Source organism: Equus asinus, chromosome 17, assembly GCF_041296235.1.
Source record: "Equus asinus isolate D_3611 breed Donkey chromosome 17, EquAss-T2T_v2, whole genome shotgun sequence".
Taxonomy (NCBI): Eukaryota; Metazoa; Chordata; class Mammalia; order Perissodactyla; family Equidae; genus Equus; species Equus asinus.
Genome location: NC_091806.1, coordinates 41996788 through 42017627, shown reverse-complemented (window position 1 = coordinate 42017627; position 20840 = coordinate 41996788). Strand labels below are relative to the sequence as shown.

Sequence of the window (20840 nt, the reverse complement as noted above, 5' to 3'; positions counted from 1 at the left end):
GTAGGATGCTGCCTCAGCATGGCCTGATGAGTGGTGCCATGTCCGTGCCCAGGATCCAAACTGGTGAAACCCTGGGCCTTTGAGGCAGAGTGTGTGAACTTAAACAGTTGGCTACAAGTGGACCCTGACTGTAAGTTTCTGTCATTCAGTATTTCAAATATACCCTTCCATTCTCTCCTAATCCTCTAAGGTTTCTGCTGAGAAATCTGCAGAAAGCCTGATCGGGGTTCCTTTGTACGTTATTTTTTTCTCTCTTGCTGCCCTTAATATTTTTTCTTTGTCATTGACTTTCCCCAGTGTTAATAGTATATACCTTGGAGAAGGTCTTTTTCCATTGATATAATAAGAAGTTCTACTGGCTTCATGTACTTGTAAGTCCAGTTCCTACCTAAGGTTTGGGAAGTTCTCAGCTCTTATTACTTTGAACAAGCTCTTTGCTCCTTTCTCTATCTCTTCTCCCTCTGGAATACCTAGAATCTTTATGTTGCTTTTCCTAATTGAGTTGGACATTTCTTGAATAATTTCTTCATTTAAAAAAAAAATCTCAGTTCTCTTTCCTCCTCCACCTGAAGCATTTCTGTATTTCTATCCTCTCACTAATTCTGTTCTCCATAATGTCAGCTATATTTTTTTTTTTGAGGAAGACTGGCCCTGAGCTAACATCCGTGCCCATCTTCCTATACTTTATATGTGTGACGCCTACCACAGCATGGCTGACAAGTGGCGCATGGGTCCGCACCTTGGATCTGAACCAGCAAACCCCAGGCTGCCAAAGTGGAATGTGCAAACTTAACTGCTGCACCAGTGGGCTGGCCCCTGTCAGCTCTACTTTTTATTGATTCTAGTTATCTACAATTCTAATTATCTATGGATAATTCTTTTTTTCTCATTAATTGTGTTCTTCATATCTAGAATTTTTGTTTTTTGTTTTTTTTTTAGAGTTTCAATCTCTTTGGTGAAGTATTCCTTCTGCTCATTAATTTTATTCCTGAGCTCCTTGAACTTTCTGAGTTTTCTTGAAACTCGTTGAGTTTCTTTATGATAACTATTTTGAATTCTTTGTCATTTAGATGGTAAATTTCTGTGAGCTCAGGATTGGTTTCTGAAGACTTGTAATTTTCCTTCTGCTCTGAAGTGTTAATGCAGTTTTTCATGGTGTTTGATGAAGTGATCCTTTGCTGGCAAATTTGTGGTACTATCAGGTGGCAGATCCCACCTGCCACTGCTCGGGGGGAGCAGGAGCTGTGTTTTCTGATCCTGTCCCATCCGCTGGAAACTGTGGGTTGGGCTACTCTGTGTTTGCCCGGGCTGGCCACAGCTAGTCTGCAGGTTGTGCTGACATGGGGAGGGCCTTTGCACTGGGCGGGAGGCTGGGCACCATAGGCAGGGCCTCTGTCCTCTGCAGCGGATCCGCTGAGCTGTGTGCTAGGTTGAAGGGGCGCCTACACAGGGGCTGAACTCCCGCTCAGTGGATCCCACAGGCTGCTGTGCTCTGCAGGCAGGGCAGCTTTTGAGTGGGTGGGGAGGCTTCTTGCCTGCGCTGTGCTAGGGTGGAGGGGAGCCGCCACCACTCAGTGTAGAGCATCCCCTCTACAGGGAACAGGGCCGCCGCGGAAGGTTGGGTGCTGCCGTGAGTTGAGCTGCAACTCTGAAAGTATTTGTGCAGGCTGGGCTGTCCCACCTCCTCTTACAGTTGCATGCAGCTGCTGCGTGAGGATCCATAAGCTGTCTGCTGCCACTGGGGAGGGGGAGGGGGAGGAGAAGGGGTGCATTTACTTAGTTCCACTGCTCCCCCCCCCCCCCCCCCCGCCCCGCCCGACTGGGATCCAGTCCACCCACCTTCAGATGTCTAGCTGTGTGGATCGCTCAGAAGTCCTGCTGTGCTGTCCAGAGTCCCCTGCAGGTTAATGAATATCCATTTGATTATAACTTCAAGGGGAGAGACGGAGGCAACAATTGATCTGCCATGATGCTGACGTCGGCTCTGTAGTTTTCTTCTCCTGCAATGTCTTTGTCTGGTTTTGGTATTATGGGAATACTGGCCTCATAGAATGACTTAGGAAGTATTCCCTCTCTGTTCTTATCTTCTGAAAGAGATTGTAGAGAATTGGTGTCATTTCTTCCTTAAACGTTTTTTAGAATTCACCAGTGAACCCATCTGAGCCTGATGCTTTGTGTTTTGGAAGGTGATTAATTATTGATTCAACTTCTTTAATAGACGAGACCTATTTGGATCATCTGTTTCTTCTTGAGTGAGTTTGGGTGCATTGTATCTTTCAAGGAATTGGTCCATTTCATCTAGGTCATCAAATTTGTGGGCACAGAGGTGGTGGTGATATTCCTTTATTATCTGTTTAATGTCCATGGGATCTGTAGTAATGTTCCCTCTTTCATTTATGATATTAGTAATTTGTGTCCTCTCTCTTTTTTTCTTAGTTAGCCTGCCTCGAGGCTTATTGATATTTTCAAAGAATTAGCTTTTGGTTTCATTGATTTTTCTCTATTGATTTCCTGTTTTCAAATTCATTGATTTCAGCTCTAATTCTTATTATTTCTTTTCTTTTGCTTACTTTGGATTTAATTTGCTCTTCTTTTTCTAGTTTCCTGAGGTGGAAACTTAGATTACTGATTTTCAGTTTTTTTTCTTTTCTAATATATGCATTCAATGCTCTAAATTTCTCTCTAAGCCCTGCTATTGCTGCATCCCACACATTTTGATAAGTTGTTTTCATTTTCATTTAGTTAAAAATATTTTTAAATTTCTTTTGAGATTTCTTCTTTGGCCCATGTGTAATTTAGAAGCATGTTGTTTAATCACCATGTATTTTGAGATTTTTTCCAGTTACTTTCTGTTATTGATTTCTGGCTTAATTTCATTGTGGTCTGAGAGTAGACATTGTATGATTTCTATTCTTTTACATTTAAGTTGTGTTTTATGGCTCAGAATGTGGTCTATCTTGGTGAGTGTTCCATGTGAGCCTGAGAAGAATGTGATTCCATTGTTGGATGAGGTGGCCTATAGATGTTAATTTTATCTAGTTGATCAATGCTGTTCTTGAGTTCAACAACGTCCATACTGATTTTCTGCCTGCTTCCAGGCAGAGGGGTGTTGAAGTCTCCAACTAAAATAATGGATTTATCTATTTCTCCTTGCAGTTCTATCAGTTTTTGCCTCATATTTTGATGCTGTGTTGTTAGCCAAATACACATTAAGCAATGTTCTGTCTTCCTGGAGAACTGACCCTTTATCATTATGTAATGCCCCTCTATATCCCCAATAACTTTCCTTGTTTTGAAATCTGTTCTGTCTAAAATTAACAAAGTTACTATTTTCTTCTGATCAGTGTTAGTATGGTATATCTCCAACCATTTCCTTTTAATCTGTGTCTTTACATTTAACGTGGGTTTCTTGTAGACAACATATAGTCAGGTCTTTTTTGATCCACTCTGACAACCTCTGTCTTTTGATGTGAGCATTTAGACCTTTGACATTCGAAGTAATTATTGATTTGGTTGTATTAATATGTACCAGATTTGTTACTGTTTTCTATTTATTTCCCTTGTTCTTTATTAGTATTTTCATATTCCACTCTTTTTCTGCCTTTTGTGGTTTTAATTGAGCATTTTGTATGGTTCCACTTTCTCTCCTTTCTTAGCATATCAGCTATAATTCTTTTTTTAGTTTTTTTAGTGGTTGCCCTAGAGTTTACAATACACATTTACAACTAACCCAAGTCCACTTTCACATAACACTCTACCACTTCACGGGTAATATGAATATCTTATAATAACAAAATAACCCTAACTCTTTCCTCCTCTCCCTTTGCTGTCATTCGTGTCATTTATATACAAGCATACATAAATATATATATATGCACATAGCATTCATAATTGAATACATTGTTGCTATTATTACTTTGAACAAAATTTTAGATCCATTAAGAATAAGAAAAATAAAAGGTTTTCTTCTTTTTATGTGAGGAGGATTGTCGCTGCACTAACATCTGTGCCAATCTTCCTCTATTTTTTTGTATGTGGGATGCCACCTCAGCATGGCCTGCTGAGTGGTGTGTAGGTCCACACCTGGGATCTGAACCTATGAACCCCGAGCTGCTGAAGCAGAGTGTGTGAACTTAACCAGTATGCCACCAGGTTGGCCCCAAAATAAAAGTTTTTATTTTATCTTCTCTTATTCTTTCTTCGGTATTCTTCCTTTCTTTATGTAGATCTGAGTCTCTGACCTTATTATTTTCCTTCTCTCTAAAGAACTTATTTTAACCTTTCTTAAAATAAATAACAGGTCTACTGGCAAAAATTTCTCTCAATTTTTATTTGAGGAAATCTTGATTTCTCTTTCACTTTTGAAGGATAATTTCACAGGGTACAAAATTCTAGGTTGGTTGTTTTTTTTTTCTCAACAATTTAAATATTTCACTCCCCTCTCTTCTCTTGCTTGCACAGTTTCTGAGGAGAGTCCAATATAATTCTTATCTTGTTCCTCAATACGTAAGGTGTTGTATCCCCTCTGGCTTATTTTAGGATTATTTTCTTTATCTTTGATTTTCTGTAGTATGAATATGACTGACCTACCTGGGTGTAGTTTTTGTTGCTGTTATCGTTTTTTAGCATTTATCCTGCCTGGTTTCTCTGAACTTCCTGGGTCTGTGGTTTGGTATCTGACATTAATTTGGGGAAACTCTCAGTCATTATTGTGTCAAATATTTCTTCTTTTCCTTTCTCCTTTCTTCTCCTTCTGGCATTCCCATTATGTGTATGTTATACCTTTTATAGTTGTTCAACAGTCTGTGGACAATTTCTGTGTTCTTTTCCATCTTTGTTCTCTTTGTTTTTCAGCTTTGGATTTTTTTTTTTTAAAGATTGGCACCTGAACTAACAACTGTTGCCATCTTATTTTGTTTTTCTTCCCAAAGCCCCCCAGTACATAGTTGTGGATTCTAGTTGTGAGTGCCTCTGGTTGTACTATGTGGGACGCTGCCTCAGCATGGCTTGATGAGCAGTGCTATATCCGTGCCCAGGATCTGAACTGGCGAAACCCTGGGCCGCCGCAGCGGAGCACGAGAACTTAACCACTCCTCCACGGGGCTGGCCCCATTCTTCATTTCTGCTACAGTGTTTTTGAGCTCTAGCTTTTTGGTTCCTTCTTAGGATTTCCATCTCTCTTCTTACGTTGCACATCTGTTTTGGCAGGCTATCTACTTTATCCATTAGAGCCCTTAGCATATTAATCATAATTGGTTTAAATTCTTGGTCTGATAATTCCAACATCCCTAGTTGTCTGGTTCTGATGCTTGTGCTGTCTCTTCAAACTCTGTTTTTGCTTTTAGTGTGTCTTGTAATTGTTTCTTAATAGCCAGGCATGACATCCTAGGTGAAAGGAACTGCTGTAAATGGGCCTTCAGGGATGGTGGTGGTGAGATGTGGGGGCAGGGGGCGTGTTCTGTAGTCCCAGGATTAGGTCTCGGTCCTTTAGCGAGCCTGTGCTTCTGGACTGTGACCCTTACAAGTGTTTCTCAGGGTTTTTTTTCCCCACTTTAGGTGGGACAGGATCGCCAGAACTGTCTGGAGTTGAGTATTTCCCTTCACCAGGTCAATTAGGCTCTGATAAAACCCCAGCAGGTTAAATAGTTTCTTCTGAGGGCAGACCTTGTTAGGAAGAACAGAATACTTGCTGTATTTCAAAATGGTTCCTTTTCCCCTCCCCCTTGCCAGAAGCATGAGGGGATTTTTCTCCAATAATCACTGTGAAAAGCAGGTGGAACTCCTGGTTTTCCTGGTTTTTACCTGAGCGTAAAACTCACAAACGTGTGGGGGTCCCCTGTGACTGGGTCCCCCTGGAGATTTTTAGCTCTCAGAGTTGTCTACACTGAGCCCCCAGCAATTCTTCAATTACAATTCAGGTTTCCCTACCCCGCACTGGTTCCGATGGAGGTTTCGGCTTGTGGGTTCCTGCTCCAGTTGATCGTGACTCTCTCTATCTCTGTCTGTCTCTCCACCTTTGGGGGCGGCAGTTTGCTGTCCTCGCTTCTGTGACCTCACGGTCACAGGTCCCTGTCACTGTGTGACCTGTCCCTCGCTGTGACATCACTTCTCTTACAGATCTAAGAAGAATTGTTGATTTTTCAGTTCGTTCACCTTTTTCCTTGTTGTTAGGACAGAGCGGCAACTTCCAAGCTTCTCATGTGCTACAGAACTGTGATCTTTTATGTGGATGATTTTATCTTCCAGCAGAGGATGGTCCACCTCTGTTCTTTCAGGCTCAAACAGTCAGAATTGATCGCCTCACCCTGGTCGTGGGTTGAACTGGACTGGGGAGCGGCTCCAGTTTTACTAAGACTCTGTCTCCGCTTGTTTCATCCTCATTTCTCAGGCGTGATCCTTCTGGGCTTTTGCATGAGAGCCTGGAAGCTCTCTGTCTCCCTGGTGTATGGCTGTGGGAGATTTTATTCTGCCTTTTGGAGGTTTTGAGTTTAACTCTCCTGTCTCCCACCCCACATATCTTGAAAGTCAGGCAAACATCCTATGCTTCAGGCAAGCCCTCTTTCTCCAATTGGACTTTGTCTCCTAAACACCATGAGACCGTGGGAGACTTCACTCTGACTTTTAGGAGCTTCTAGAAGCCTCCAGCTCCCCATAACCACCAAAAGCTCTGCTGGTTTCTCTTTCTCCCAGTAGTGTCCCTTTGACTGAGCTAAGCTTTTGTGCCAGAATTGACAAATGCCCCCAGAGAAGAATATTTAGCCAGCGATCCTCAGCTCATTCAGGAAGGAAGGGCTCCTCCCTCTTTGGAATTTTAATTCATCTTGTTCATTCATAGCATCGCAGTCATAGTTTTCTGCTGTCTTTAAAATGATGATGCTTGCAATTTTTCTGGGTTTTTTTTCCTTCTAATTTTTGCAGTGGGAGCCTTGGTCTGCTGGAAGCTTCTGTATTCTAGCTGGAAACAGAAGTCTTTTTGATCTTTTCTTGCATTCTGTAAATTCTTCTCCATTATTTCTTCAGATATTTTCTCCTCTCCATTTTTATGTTTCTCTTTCTGAAATCCTCCTGTCTGCATATTTTTACTTCCCCTTCTATCTTCTGTATCACATATTTTTTCTTTTATATTTTCTAATTTTTTTTGGTCTTTGTCTTTTTGAATCTTCCTTCTGGGAAAGTTGCTCAGTTTGGTCTTCCAGTTCATGAATGTTTTCTTTAGCTGTTTTTATTCTGTTTCACTCATCTGTCTGGACTGATCGGCACTTCTGGTTTTAAAGGGCTACTAAGGAATAATCAGACTGCTATATGCATTCATTCATTCATTCATTCATATATTCATCAAATATTGATTGAATGCCTACCTTGTGCCAGGGAAGGTAGGGAGAATTCAATCACCATCTATACAAAGGAGCCTTGCAATTTAAACCTCTAACTCAGACCCACATGTGCAATAGCCTACTTGACATTGGAGGCATCTCAAACTCAACACATCTGAAATTGAACCAGGGATCTTCCCCTAATCAAGATTCTACTGGTGGCAAGTGGCAGAACTCCAAGTCAAACTGGTTTAAACCATAAAGCAACGTTATTGGCTCAGTTAACTGAAAAGTCCCAGGGGGTAGGGTGACTTAAGGCCTGGCTGATATTAGGGGCTCAAAAGGTATTGACAAGACTCAGCATCTGTCTTTCCATCTCTTGCTTCCGCTTTCTTCCCTGCTGACTTCACTTTTAGCCCTGCCCTCCTCACGTGGGGCTGAGATGGTCACCAGCAGCAACAGGCTTACGTTCTTCTAGCTCAGTGACTCCAGCACACAGATTTCTCTTTCCCAATAATTCCATCATCAGCCCCACGCTCAAGTCTTGCTGACTTTTCTCGGGTTTTGTCCTCAGCTATAAACCAATTATTATAATTTGGGGGAGGAATATTCGGATGGGCCAGACCTGGGTCTGGGGCCCACACCTGCCGTGGATGTTACATTCTCCAGCTTTGCAACCCAGTAGAGTAAGAGCCACTTTCCTCAGAGCTCCATCAAATGCCCAAAGAGGGACTCTCATCAGCCTGGCTTAGGACTCACGGCCTTTTCCAAAGAGATCTCTGTATCCTATTGCTTGGCCCAGGTCTGGTGTTGCCAGATTTAACAAATAAAAATACAAGACATTCAGTTACATTTGAATTTCAGATAATGAAGAAAATTTGAAGACCAGTATGTCTCAGGTATGCATCCTATACTTTATGTGGCAACCTTACCTGGGGCATATACCAACCCCTCAATGTGGGGGATGAGGTCAGCCACACCCCAAACACTCAGTTCGAGTGTGAGGAGGACAATTCCAAAAGGAAGAATGGAGGTGCTGTTTCCAGAAAGAAACATGGATATGGGCTGCACAAATGAAGGTTGCCCTTGACATGCTCCGTGCACACCTAGTTCCCTGCAACCCATTACCCCTTCCCCAGCTCCTTTATCCCTGCCAAGAGATCCCCGTTTGATACAGGAAGTAGATGGAGATCCCTTGACTTTAGGAATAGAGGCCCTTCCCTCAGCCCAGAGGAGAAATTATGATTAATCTAAACTACCAACGATAGTCCCCTTCTCTTTTGCTGAATGACTAATGTTAAAGAAAAATTATTCATGACACTTGTTGACGAGTAACAAAGGCACACTTTATTCAAGGGGGCCTACTGCAATGGGGCTTTGTAGCAGGGGGGAGATCTGGATCAACTCTGAATATATCAAGGAAAAGTGGGGATTTATAGCCAAGGAGCAGGGTGGGGTCAGTGGACAGAAAATTACCATGAAGAAACCTCAGGGGTGAGGAAGGATTCTGGCGCAATCGACCTAAGAGGATTCTTGCTAAAAGTGGACAATGCAGAGACGAACACAGAAGCCGAAAAGTCAGGGCATCGTTGAGAAGAGAATTCAGAGGAGCTTGACTAGAGTTTGTCAGGAAGAGAGTCTTCATCACTGATACAAATGTTCCTAGCTCCCTTTGTATCCAGGGATGGCCATGCAACCAGTTCTGGCCAATGGGAGGCGAGGAAAATTTGCTGGGGGAGATTCTGGAGTAGATTTCCTTCCCAGAAAAAAAGACAGAGGCTTTGGAGGGAAAGATCTTTTGCCCCTGTACCTTACTTCGTCTTACTTGGAATGCTGGTGTGAGCACATGATATTCGGAGCTGTGGCAGCCACTTTTGGATCACGAGACAAAAAACATAGGAGTAAAAAGCTAGCAGGCTAAGAATAATGGAGCTGAAAGGTGGGAAGAGTCTCAGCAAACTCTGGAGACTTCAACCTCCAGACTTCTTCTCTAAACAATAAAGAGCCTTATAGTTTAGCCTCTGCCTTCTGTTACTTGCAGCCAAATGCACTCTAGCTGATATATCCTTCCCTCAAGCCTGCTTCTCTCCTAATGTCCCACAGCTCAATGAATAATACCACCACCTTTCCTTTCATGCAAATGCAAAACTTTAGTGTCATCACTGGAACCTCCCTCTCCTCCCCTAGTCCACCCCCCAATTTTGTTGAGCTTCCTCAGTAACTCTGGAATCTGCCTCCTTTCTGCGTTTCTGCCTCCACTGTCATATTCCTGGTGAGTCCTCATTTCTTTCCTGGTCCAATTCACAAGCCTGCTATCCAATTCCTGCCTCTACTCTTTGTTCCACTGCAATATATTTCCAGTTGTCTTTTCAAAATATAAATCTGATAATGTCACACAACCCATGCCATGCCAAAAAAGCCCTCAGTTACCTCCCCTTGCTCTTAGAATAAAGACCAACATCCTTAACAAAACCTTTAAAACCTGTATGCTTGGGCCTGCCCCAAGTCATATCTCATCCACGCTACTTTCCTCTTAATATGAGTCTGTTCCCTTCTACCACAGGACCTTTGCACATGCTGGAATGCCTGGAATGATCTTCCCCACCTCTACTCTCCTGATCCACTCCTGCCCTGCCTTCAGATCTCCCTATTACCCCAGCTTTTTCAGGTAAGCCTTTTCCTGACCACCCAGACCCACTGTTAGACTTTCTCAGAGCTCGACAAAGTTCTCCTTGAATACAGTCCGCAGAGACCTTCTCCATTTCTCTCAAGACCTAGGAGATGTCCACAGGCATCTCTTCCCTGCGTCTCCCAGAATCCTGCCAGCACTCCCTTAAGCTCCTGAGATCCTTCCCCTCTGGGACAATCTTGCTGCTTTTCTTCTATTTGAGGCTTTCAAAATCAATGGGCTGCTAATTCTCCAACAGCAGTGGGAACAAAAGACAAATTAACATTTCGGTAGATTATTTTGACAGACGAATAATAAGGCAATTACATTCTTGTGTTGTCTTGACTGGGTTTTACAGGGCACCACCTAACCCAGATACGGGAGGTTCTTGAAGTACCTAAAGGATGAGGATGCTTGAACCAGGAGCAGAGGGAGAAGTACGGTCCAGGCAGAGGGAGCTGTATGTGCTGTTACATTAATGAAAGAAGGAAACCGTTAGACTGAGGCGGTTCCGAGGCTGCAGTGCCTACATAAGTAAACCAAAATCTAAGCCTGTAAATACCTCAAGGTTATGAAAGTGAAATCTCAGGACAGCCAATCACAAACAGCCAACTGGGGTCTAAGCTATAGCCAGTCAATCATTTCCTTACTTAGTGTCTTCCTTTTCTCTGTAAAACTTTTTCCCTGGCTCCCCTTGACAGAACTCTTCTAGCCACTTCCAGTTTGGCATGGCCCAGTTGCAACTGATTTTTGCTCCAATAAATTCCCCCCATTTGAATATGCCTTAGTTTGTCTTTTAACAATTCTGGTGTCAGAAGTGGGATCTGAAGGAGACCCCCAAAGGTCCCCGGAAACAGTGAGCAACCAGACGAAGGTACCTGCTGAGCTCATCTTGCTCCCTGCTTTCTCACCTTATCTGGAGGTCACGGGTAAGTCCTCTCAGATCTGAGCTCCACGGTTTTTGCATTTAAAAGAGCTCTCTGAATTTATTTGAGTATTTTGTTCTCCACACTGGGTCTGGGCTCGGACTGGGTCCAACTTAGAAATCAGACTGGGTTTGGGATTGGACTGGGACCTCAGGCTTCAGGTAATAAGGGAAAAAAATTAGGAAAGTGAGTTCCCCTCAGTCCAAACCGTCTGGGACTTCCCCATCTACCACCCTAGCTAACTATATGTATAAAAATTATGGGCCCCAAACCTGTGTTTTCCTGAACCAATGGTTTAACCTCACCAAGGATAACCCTGAATTACAGTGGCCACAGTGGGGAACTTTTAACCTAAATAAGCTTATCCATTTATGAGGTGCTCTAGAGAAAAAAGGGTCCTGAATTTCCCCAAAACAATGGCATGCATTTTTAATTGGTATGCAGAAGCTTCTAAGAAACTAAATGAATCAAAAATTGCCTCTTTAAAAGATTCTTTACAAAAGGCAAATGAAAAGCTTAAGCAACAAGCTGACGGTGAATCTAAAAAGAAGTTTATACCGGCTACCTTGACTCTGACAGCTCCAACCGCTCCTTCTCTCTACGCTCCTCTCCCTAAATATTTCGAACTTGTTAATCCCTTTAATTAATCGCCTTTTCACTTTGAAGATGAGCTAGAGGCTGAACAAATGGCCTTTAAGGGGAGGACCTCTGCTGAGTCTGGAATACCAGAAGTAACCATCTTTTCTCCATGACCAAAGGCTGAACTTAGGGCCATCATCAAAGATTTTTCCAAACCCTAAAGAGAATCCTCAAAAATTTTATGAGGGATTTAGAATTTTAATTGGAGATTACCATCTGGGACTCTTGGATCTCTATCAGTTTATTCATATGACATTAGGACCTGGCGATGTCTGAAAATGGATAGTTAAAGCCAAATGGGACCATCCCGAAAGCGACATTTAAAGACCCACATCCTAATCCCCCCGCCAGAATGGCCCAAAACATGCTAGAAAAACAGCGCAAGACCTAATTGAAAGTATTGATAAGGTATTTCCTCAAAAGACTGACTGGTCTGTCAATTTAATCCTGTAAAGAAAGAAAGGATGGAGCAGTCTCAGACTATGAAACAAGACTGGAAACTCTTTTTGCAAAATGTTCTGGGCTTTCTTTATTAAATGCAGGCACAGAAAACACCCTGACTTTCTTGCTTGTGCCTGAACCAAGTAGCCTAATAAAGAGACACAAGCCGGGCTGGAAAGCCACCGCTCTTGTTGAATTAACAGCCCTACTCGAGCATTTTGAATAAACCTTGGGGCAAGATAAAAGGAATAAACTTATGGTGCTGCAGTTACAACGGCTCCAAGGGCCGAGAGGACCTCCGCATACATTTCAGGTCAGGATCTGGAGGTCCTCCACTCAGCAATACTCTGCCCAGAAATGTGCCTGCGATGCAAACGACCAGGACCCTGGGAAAAGGGATGCCGCCTGCTGAACCCATCGTTTAACAGACCTCCACCAATTAGTCCAGACTGTTTTTCCACTGGAGAAGTGTTAAAAAATTTGATTACTGAAATAATAATAAGCGTTGATGGGCCTCCAAGGGATCTTCCGGTAAACTGCTCCCCGTGATACTTCCAAATGAGCAAGGGGAAACTAAGATAAATATTAATGCAGAATCCTGTACGGTATTGGTGGGTCCTACGTCCACTTTATCTACATTAAACCTCACTTTCCTAAAACAGCAAATGTCTCAGAGCAAAGAGAATATTTTCATGGGTGGGGGCGATGGTTTCTAACCAAATTCAAAGGGTACCTGTGTCTAAGCCAGTCCAGCTGGCAGTGGGGCCATTTTCAGGAAGCCATAATTTCCTTCTCGTGACACTGCCCCGGTGAGCCTGTTAGGACAAGATTTGCTTTCTAAATTGAGGAGTTATATAAAATTTAACTCAGAAGGAGAAAAGATCTTAGGATTTCTTGACTCTCCGGAACCTGAACTGCTCTGCTCTCCGCAAGCAGGAATTGATGAAATTGAGACTCGAGAGTATGAAAGCCCCGATCTCTCAGAAGTGCCTGGATGCCCACGGGCTTCCTCCTCAACTGACAGAGGCAAAATTAAGAGTGCTGAAAATATCCAAATAGATCATTCCACACCCTGCCTAGAAAAACAGATCCTGAGTAGCATGGAAATGCTCTAGAAGACGTCCATGTTCCATGAGCCAGCACTGAAATTGTTCCAATGTGCAACAGGAGTGAACGCCACAAGACTGACTCTAATGGAATTCTTCACGATAATTCATATAAAAGACAGAATCAGGCACCTGAGCTGGAGCAACAATGTTTAGACCAACAAGGGTGCGAATTTAATATTAAATGAGGACTCGCTGAGGGCCTGGACGGCCACCTGGTTCGTCCCGGGTCCTTAAAAATGTCATTACTGAAAGCTCTCCATTCTGCAACTCATCATGGCACAAATAAGATGATCCAAATTGTGAAAAAGTATTGATGGGGTGATGGCTCCAAGGTCACAAAATTGGTTTACGACCAGTGTCTGATTTGTCAAACCCATAACCCTGAAAGACCCATTAAGGTATTAGATGGAACCAGCTACTGGGCCATTTGAACACTTACAAATGGATTCCATTCAATTGCCTCCTGCAATGGGTTATCGATGTGTTTTTGCAATTGTTTGTGTGTTCACAGGATGGAATGAAGCCTTGCCATGGAGAAAGGCTGACGCCACAACCATGGCTAAGAAACATTTAGAAAATATATTTCCTTTATGGGGCATCCCCAGAGAAATCTCCAGTGATAGGGGAACTCATTTCACCAGACAAATAATTAAACAGCTAAATAAGGCACAGCTGACACAATTGCATTACCATTGTCCTTACCAGCCTCAGTCATCTGGTAAAGTTGAACGGACAAATGATAACTCACAATTAAAGCTAGTGGGGCCGGCCCGGTGGTGCAGCAGTTAAGTTCGCACGTTCCACTTTGGTGGCCCGGGTTTCGAGGGTTCAGATCCCGAGTGCGGACATGGCACCACTTGGCAAGCCATGCTGTGGTAGGCGTCCCACGTATAAAGTAGAGGAAGATGGGCACAGGTGTTAGCTCAGGGCCAGTCTTCCTCAGCAAAAAGAGGAGGATTGGCAGCAGAAGTTAGCTCAGGACTGATCTTCTTCAAAAAAAAAAAAAAAAAAAATTAAAGCTAGCTAAATCAACAGAATCAACTGGACTGCCCTGGCCAGAAGTTCTACCACTGGTTTTGACGGCAGTTAGGTCCACACCTTTGGGAAAGCATAAATCAGTGCTTTAAAAAAATAGTAACAGGAGACCTATGCCTTTGATGGTAGAACCACATGGGCCTCTTGTACTCATGAATTCTGACGTGACTCAGTATTGTAAAGCTTTAGCGCGTTACGCCAAAGTGTATTTCCACCAGGTGACGGGATGTTTCCTTAACTCTCTGACAGATGGTCAACCTTCCACAACTTAGAACCTGGAGAGTGCTTCTTCTGGAAACGACCCCTGAGAAAGACTTCTTTGCACTTTGTTGGAAGGGACCGTACCACGTTCTCCTCGCTACCCAGATGGCAGCCAGACTTCAGGGACTTGAACCTTGGGGTCCATGTCTCCCAGCGGAAAAGCGCTCCTCCAGACTCCTGGAACTACGTAGCAGCCGGAGATCTAAAGTCAAAGTTGACCCAGGAGATTCCTCCCCAGAAGCAGACGACGTCTTGAGGTGGACAGCTCTCCCAGGATCACGGGTCAAGATCTCCGTCTCCAATATGAAACCTTTATCCCTTTTGCCTATTTGCTTTTTGCTTTTGCTCCCCATTAATGCCTGGGGAGATAACACTATAATTAGGATTTCACAGTCAATAGCTACTGCAGAAAACGTAACCAACTGCTGCATTTGTCACACTAAACCAAAATCAGTAAATGAAGAGAGAGACCCCTTAGTTCACCCTATAAGTAATTTCACTGGAGTCCCAAATGCCACGGGAGGTCGAAACTGTTCTGCAGGTCCCTTTTTATAAAGTTAAAATACTAAGTCCACATACCCCCATTTCTTGCCTCAATTTAACCTAACCCTGGGATAGGAAAATGAGATACATTAAATATATATAAAAAGACACTGCAGGGGCCAGCCCTGTGGCCGAATGGTTAAGTTTGCCTACTCTGCTTTGGTGGCCCGGGGTTCACTGGTTCAGATCCTAGGCACGGACCTACACACCAAGTCATGCCGTGCTGGCATCCCACACAGAAGAACTAGAATGACTTATAGCTAGGATATACAACCATGTACTGCGGCTTTGGGGAGAAAAAAAAAAGAGGAAGATTGGCAACAGATGTTCGCTCAGGGCCAATCTTCCTCACCAAAAAGCATTAAAAAAAAAGACACTGCAGAACAATCAGTGTAAATCAGACCATTTGTAGGCTCACTGTCAGGCCCATATACTTAGGTGGTCTTTGTTTTTTTTTGCTTTTTTTTTTAAAGATTTAAAAAAAATTTTTTTTCCTTTTTCTCCCCAAAGGCCCCCGCTACATAGTTGTATATTCTTCGTTGTGGGTCCTTCTAGTTGTGGCATGTGGGATGCTGCCTCAGCGTGGCTCGATGAGCAGTGCCATGTCCGCGCCCAGGATTCGAACCAAGGAAACACTGGGCCGCCTGCAGCAGAGCACGCGAACTTAACCACTGGGCCACGGGGCCAGCCCCTAGGTGGTCTTTGAATATGTGATAATGCAGCATTTGAGTCTTGCTTGAGTGATGCTCACACCTCCATACTGACCAATGGGGCCAAAAATGATGCTCCTTACGAGGGAGCCCTATGTACACCACCTGGCCACTCCTTTATATGTGGAAGTTTTGATAATGGTCCCCATGCTTGGGCAACGCATTGTCTTGAGAGCTGAAGGATGAAAGGACAACGTGCTCTTGCTGTACTGTCCCGTTGTCCCTTCATAATGTCACAGAAGCTCAACATTGGTCCACTCCCTTGAATTTATACTATTGACCAAAAAGGAGTTTACCAGCAGATGTTAACTTCTCTGGAAAGGGCGTCTTTTGGACGATCCCTTCTTCCTTGGCTTGGAGTCAGTACGAATGAACATATGATGGGAAATGTATTCTTAACGCTGGCAACTGTTGCTGCGTCTACTGCTAAGGCCATGGCTGCACAATGAAAGTCCCCGGGCTCTCTTGCTAAGTGGTTTTAGATAGAATTGCTTTAGGTTACTTGCTGGCTGAACAAGGAGGAGTCTGCGCCATAGCAAATACCTCCTGCTGTACCCGGATGCACACCTCTGGTGTTCCAGAAACTCAAATGCCAGAAATTAACAAACAAGCCACTTGGCTAAAACAGATTGATAACTCACTAGGTACATTCTTTGATACCAACCGGTTTGGTTCATGGGGGTCCTGGCTACAGCCCTTGGAATTAATCTAAGAGTCATCATCTAGTCTCCCCGGTGTGCTGTGTTCTCTCAAAGATCTTAAATGCATGTTTGCAGCCACCAGGCCCACATCACACGGTCTCACTGTGCCTGGAGACACAGAAACGAGGTGAACAACGGGATAAACAGCGAAAGTCCTTCTTCTGGGGATCTGACGTAATAACCTATGAGTTTCATCATGAGCCAAGGGCAGTTTAACTCTGAGGGTGACTGAGAGTGGCACTAATATCAAGTTTGTGGTCAACCTCTCACGTATGAGAGGATCACCAAAAGGGGGATATTGTTAAGCTAATTAGACAAGGAGGCCATTAGTCTGAGGTGGCTGTGATGCCAAGGTTAGGAAAGCGAAACACTAAGGCCAACCGATCACAAACAGCCAGCCAGGCTTTCCGCTGTAGCGAATCAATCATTCCCTTACTTCGTTCCCGCCTTTCCTCCAGCTCCCGTCCATGGCGGGCTTCTATCTTCTTCTGGTTTGGCGCTGCCCGATTGGAATTGATTTTTGCTCAAATAAATTCCTAAAATTTTAACATGCCTCAGTTTCTCTTTTAACAACGGGCTCCTTAAGTTTGGTCAGCTGGGAAGAGAAGGTGAGGCGTTAGAATCCAGAGGCATCCGTGGTTCATTGGACGGGATGTCGGGGAGGACCGCATTCCCCAGAGCTACAGAACTGTTAGAAGCCCAGAGAGGATGTCAATGTCCCCACAGCTCAGGAGGCAGCTTCTCCGTGTCCCCACGCTGCTCCCAGCTTTGAGCCCTGGGCGGGTCCTGATTACAGGGAACAGGGCATCTGAGGGCTGCCGTTGCACAGAACTTCTGAAGGCCACATACGAGGAAAAAGCAATTGGGTATCTACTGCATTAGTAAGTGGGGAGATAAACGTTTCTTTTAGTCAGGAAAGTGTCTTTCTTTCCCTAAGAATTGGGTAAGTACAACCTAATGAAATACTGTGACTGTTTTTAATGAACAGTTAAGGAGAAAGAAGGAAGACAGAGAGAAGAGTTAGAGGGAAAGCGGAGAAGCGGGAGGGTGGAGACACATGCAATGGGCACTGAGGGCTGAACGGCCAAGGGGCGGGCGGTGTCCAGGTGCCACCAGCCTGAAAGCCCCTGCAGCCCCCAAACAGCTCCGGTTCCCCTTCCTCCTCTTTGTCCCGTAACAATATTTTATCAAAAACTTAAATCCTCCTGCAATTTGCTTTTATCACTTTGGCGCACATAGTTCTACTTTCTTCTTCTTCTTTTTTTATTTTTATTTTTTCCCCTCTTTCTCCCCAAAGCCCCCCAGTACACAGTTGTATATTCTTCGTTGTGGGTCCTTCTAGTTGTGGCATGTGGGACGCTGCCTCAGCGTGGTTTGATGAGCAGTGCCATGTCCGCGCCCAGGATTCGAACCAACGAAACACTGGGCTGCCTGCAGCAGAGCGCACGAACTTAACCACTCGGCCACGGGGCCAGCCCCTACTTCTTTTTTATGGCCACCTAGTATTTATAGCATGAACATACCCTGGCTTATTCAGCACTTTCCCTATTGGAGGCCAGGTAGGTAATGCCCAGGTTGTCATTACGACCTGTCATGCTGCAAGAACCCCCTTGTCCACAGCCCCTTATGTGTGTATGTTTCTGTAGGGTAGAATTGCTGGGTCAGAGGGGATGTGCATTTTGTAAAGAAAACTTTTAATTTTGGAATCATTTTAGATTTACAGAAAAGTTGCAAAGATAGCACAGAGAGTTCTCATATACCTCTCGCCCGGTTTCCCCTAAAGTTTTCCCCTTACATCGTCGTGGTACATTTGTCAAGACTAAGAAACCAACATTTGCATATGCCTATTAGCTCAACTCCAGACTTCATTTGGGTTTCGCTAGTGGTATTCGTTTTCTTGGGCGGCCATAACAAAATACCACAGAGCAGGCAGCTTAAACAACATGAATTTATTTTCTCACACTTTGGGAGGCTGGAAGCCTAAGATCCAGGTGTCGGCAGTGTTGGTGTCTGGTGAGGCCTCTCTGCCTGGCTTACAGACAGCTGCCTTCTTGCTGTGTCCTCGCATGGCCTTTCCTCTGTGTACATGTCGGGTGAGAGAGAGCTCTCTGGTGTCTCTTCCTCTTAGAAGGACACTGGTGCTATGGAATTGGGGCCCCACCCTTATGACCTCCTTTAGCCTTAATTACCCCTGTCTTCAAATACAGTCACATTGGGCCTTAGGGCTTTAACATATGAACTTGGGGAGGGGGGAGCGTAATTCAGTCTGTAACACTAGTTTTTCCACTAATGTCCTTTTTCTGTTCCAGGATCCCATCCAGGATACCACATTGCATTTAAGAGCACGTGCATTTTTAGATTTAAATAGATTTGGCCAAAGTGGCCCTACTAATTGACACATTCCCAGCTGTGCATCCCCCTTTCCCCATGCTGTCCCCATTCCTAAGAGCATCAAATTTTCAAATCTTTGCCAATCAGATAGGTGACTAGCGATATCTTGCTGTTTACTCAGCTGTTCCCTGAATGCAAGTCAAGTTGAGCTTCTCTCTGCTGGCCACCTGTTTTTCCTGACTGTGAATTGCCTGTTCCATACGGTGGAAGAGGGTTGGTTCTGATCGCTACAGTTCTAGCCACCCTCAGATATCATCTGGCTGGCTGTGAAATACCAAAGTGTCAGGAGAGAGCATCTGATTGGCTTTGCGTGGGTCGGCATGACCACTCCTACTGGACAGTCACCTGTAGGCTCCTAACCTGGAATGCGTGGAGGAAGTATGGTTGCTGGGGGCCCCCAGGGTCGGTGGGGAGGGGTGAGCTGGGCAGAGAGCCAGAGTCATCTCCCACAGGGCTGTGATGGACAGAATGGAGGGGCGACCCCCAAAGTGTGCCTCGCCCCTCGAATTACTTGTGTCTTGCTTTTAACTTGAATGACAACATGTTCTCAACATGAGTGACTTGACATCTGTTGCTCCTGCCATTCAGCATTCCTTCTTTTGTTAAGTTCATATGGTTTTTTCCTTATGGTAACCACCCTTCTCAGTCCCCATGGCTGGGGTTGCTGACTCCTCTGGGAGCGGGCATCTGACCCCATCGGAAGTCAGTGGCACATCCCATGCATTTGGCCACAGTGATTGGCTGAAGGATAAGCATGTGATTAAGCACGTGATCCACTTCAGGCCAATGAGAGCGAGACCTGGGATGTTCGTGTTGATCAGCACCAGCTTCCGGAGGGTTAGCTTGGGGAGGGAGGGAGGAGAATGGAGCAGGAAGGCTGGCGTAGGAGCTCCAACTGCCTCCGTGATATTTTATGTTTTATATGACATTATGTAGCAAAGACGTCAAAATGTTTAGATTTGTTAAAGTTGAGAGGTATGAGTATATCTATGTTATGTGCATCATAGGGTTTTCTGTATGTTTGAAATATTTTATAATAAAAAAAGTGTCTGCAAGTGTCAAGGATTTGGAGACTGGCAGGCGAAGGGTTGTCTTCTTTTCATCAATTACTGGCTGTGTTTTTGGACAAGTTACTTCTTTTCCCATCTGTGACTGCCCCTCTTGGGATGTCACAACCTCTTCACCTGCACTGAACACTTGATTCAGTTAACATGGGGAAACAGCTTGCCAGTTTTCTCTTTTCGAAAAAACAAAACCTTATTGGCTGCTTTATTTTCAAATTTAAGTGGCTGGAGTTGAAATTCCGCCAACACACACATACAAAGTCTGAAGTTTTTGCTTACACCTGGAGATCACTTGTAGGCTTGGAATTCCTTTGGAATTTCATAAAGGATAACTTAAGTTGCAATCTACACGCAAAGTCCTTTGACATTCACAGGCTTTACGGCAAACTGACTTTGGTTCTTTGAAAGAGTTTACGTCTGCCTTCTGGAGAACGCGGAAAAGCTACTTGTCAGAACCACTCTTTGTTTTATAGTTCCAAGACATATTGAAAAGTAGAATCCAGAATTTGTAGCAAATTTTGGTCTAGTGAGGTTGGTGTGTTCACTGCCTGAACAACTTCCTTTAGAAACACTATTCACAGCTCCTCTGTGCTGGTCATCAGTGGGCCCTTCCTTTAACGGGACTCCCCAAGGAGCCACTGAGCAGAGGGCTCCGCTGCTGCCCCCAGAGACTTGGAGGATGGGACCAGCCACCTGAAGGAGCCCACGGTGCTGCTGGCTGGAGGCACCAGACGGCGCACGCAGAATCTGAGTCAGAGAATGGAAGGGAAGAGGCGAGGTGCAAAAACGAGGAGTTCTGGGTTTGATACAGGCTCCGAAGTTTCCAGCTTGTGACCTCATTCTTTCTCCACCCCCCTTCAAATCTATTTTTCTTTTTATTTCCCTGGCCCTCCCATCCAGATCCTTGGGACTCAGCCTGGCCTTTCTCTGATCATCACATGAAACCAGGCACCGCATCCTGTAGATTCTACCCTCTTAATCCGGCTCAGTCTAGGACCACTGCTAGCCTCTAAGGGGCCCGTGTTAGAAACTAGCTAAG

General features: G+C 44.4%; 1 long non-coding RNA gene across 1 annotated transcript in view; it reads left to right on the top strand.

Annotated features, from left to right (window-relative positions):
• The window catches only part of LOC106833649 (uncharacterized), a 41027-nt gene extending 24133 nt beyond the window's left edge, over positions 1–16894 (top strand). Inside the window, exons 2-3 of the long non-coding RNA XR_001398670.3 lie at positions 9877–9981; positions 14381–16894. This is a non-coding gene — a long non-coding RNA (uncharacterized lncRNA). The remainder of the gene's footprint in view (positions 1–9876; positions 9982–14380) is intronic.
• Positions 16895–20840: the final 3946 nt, after the last annotated feature.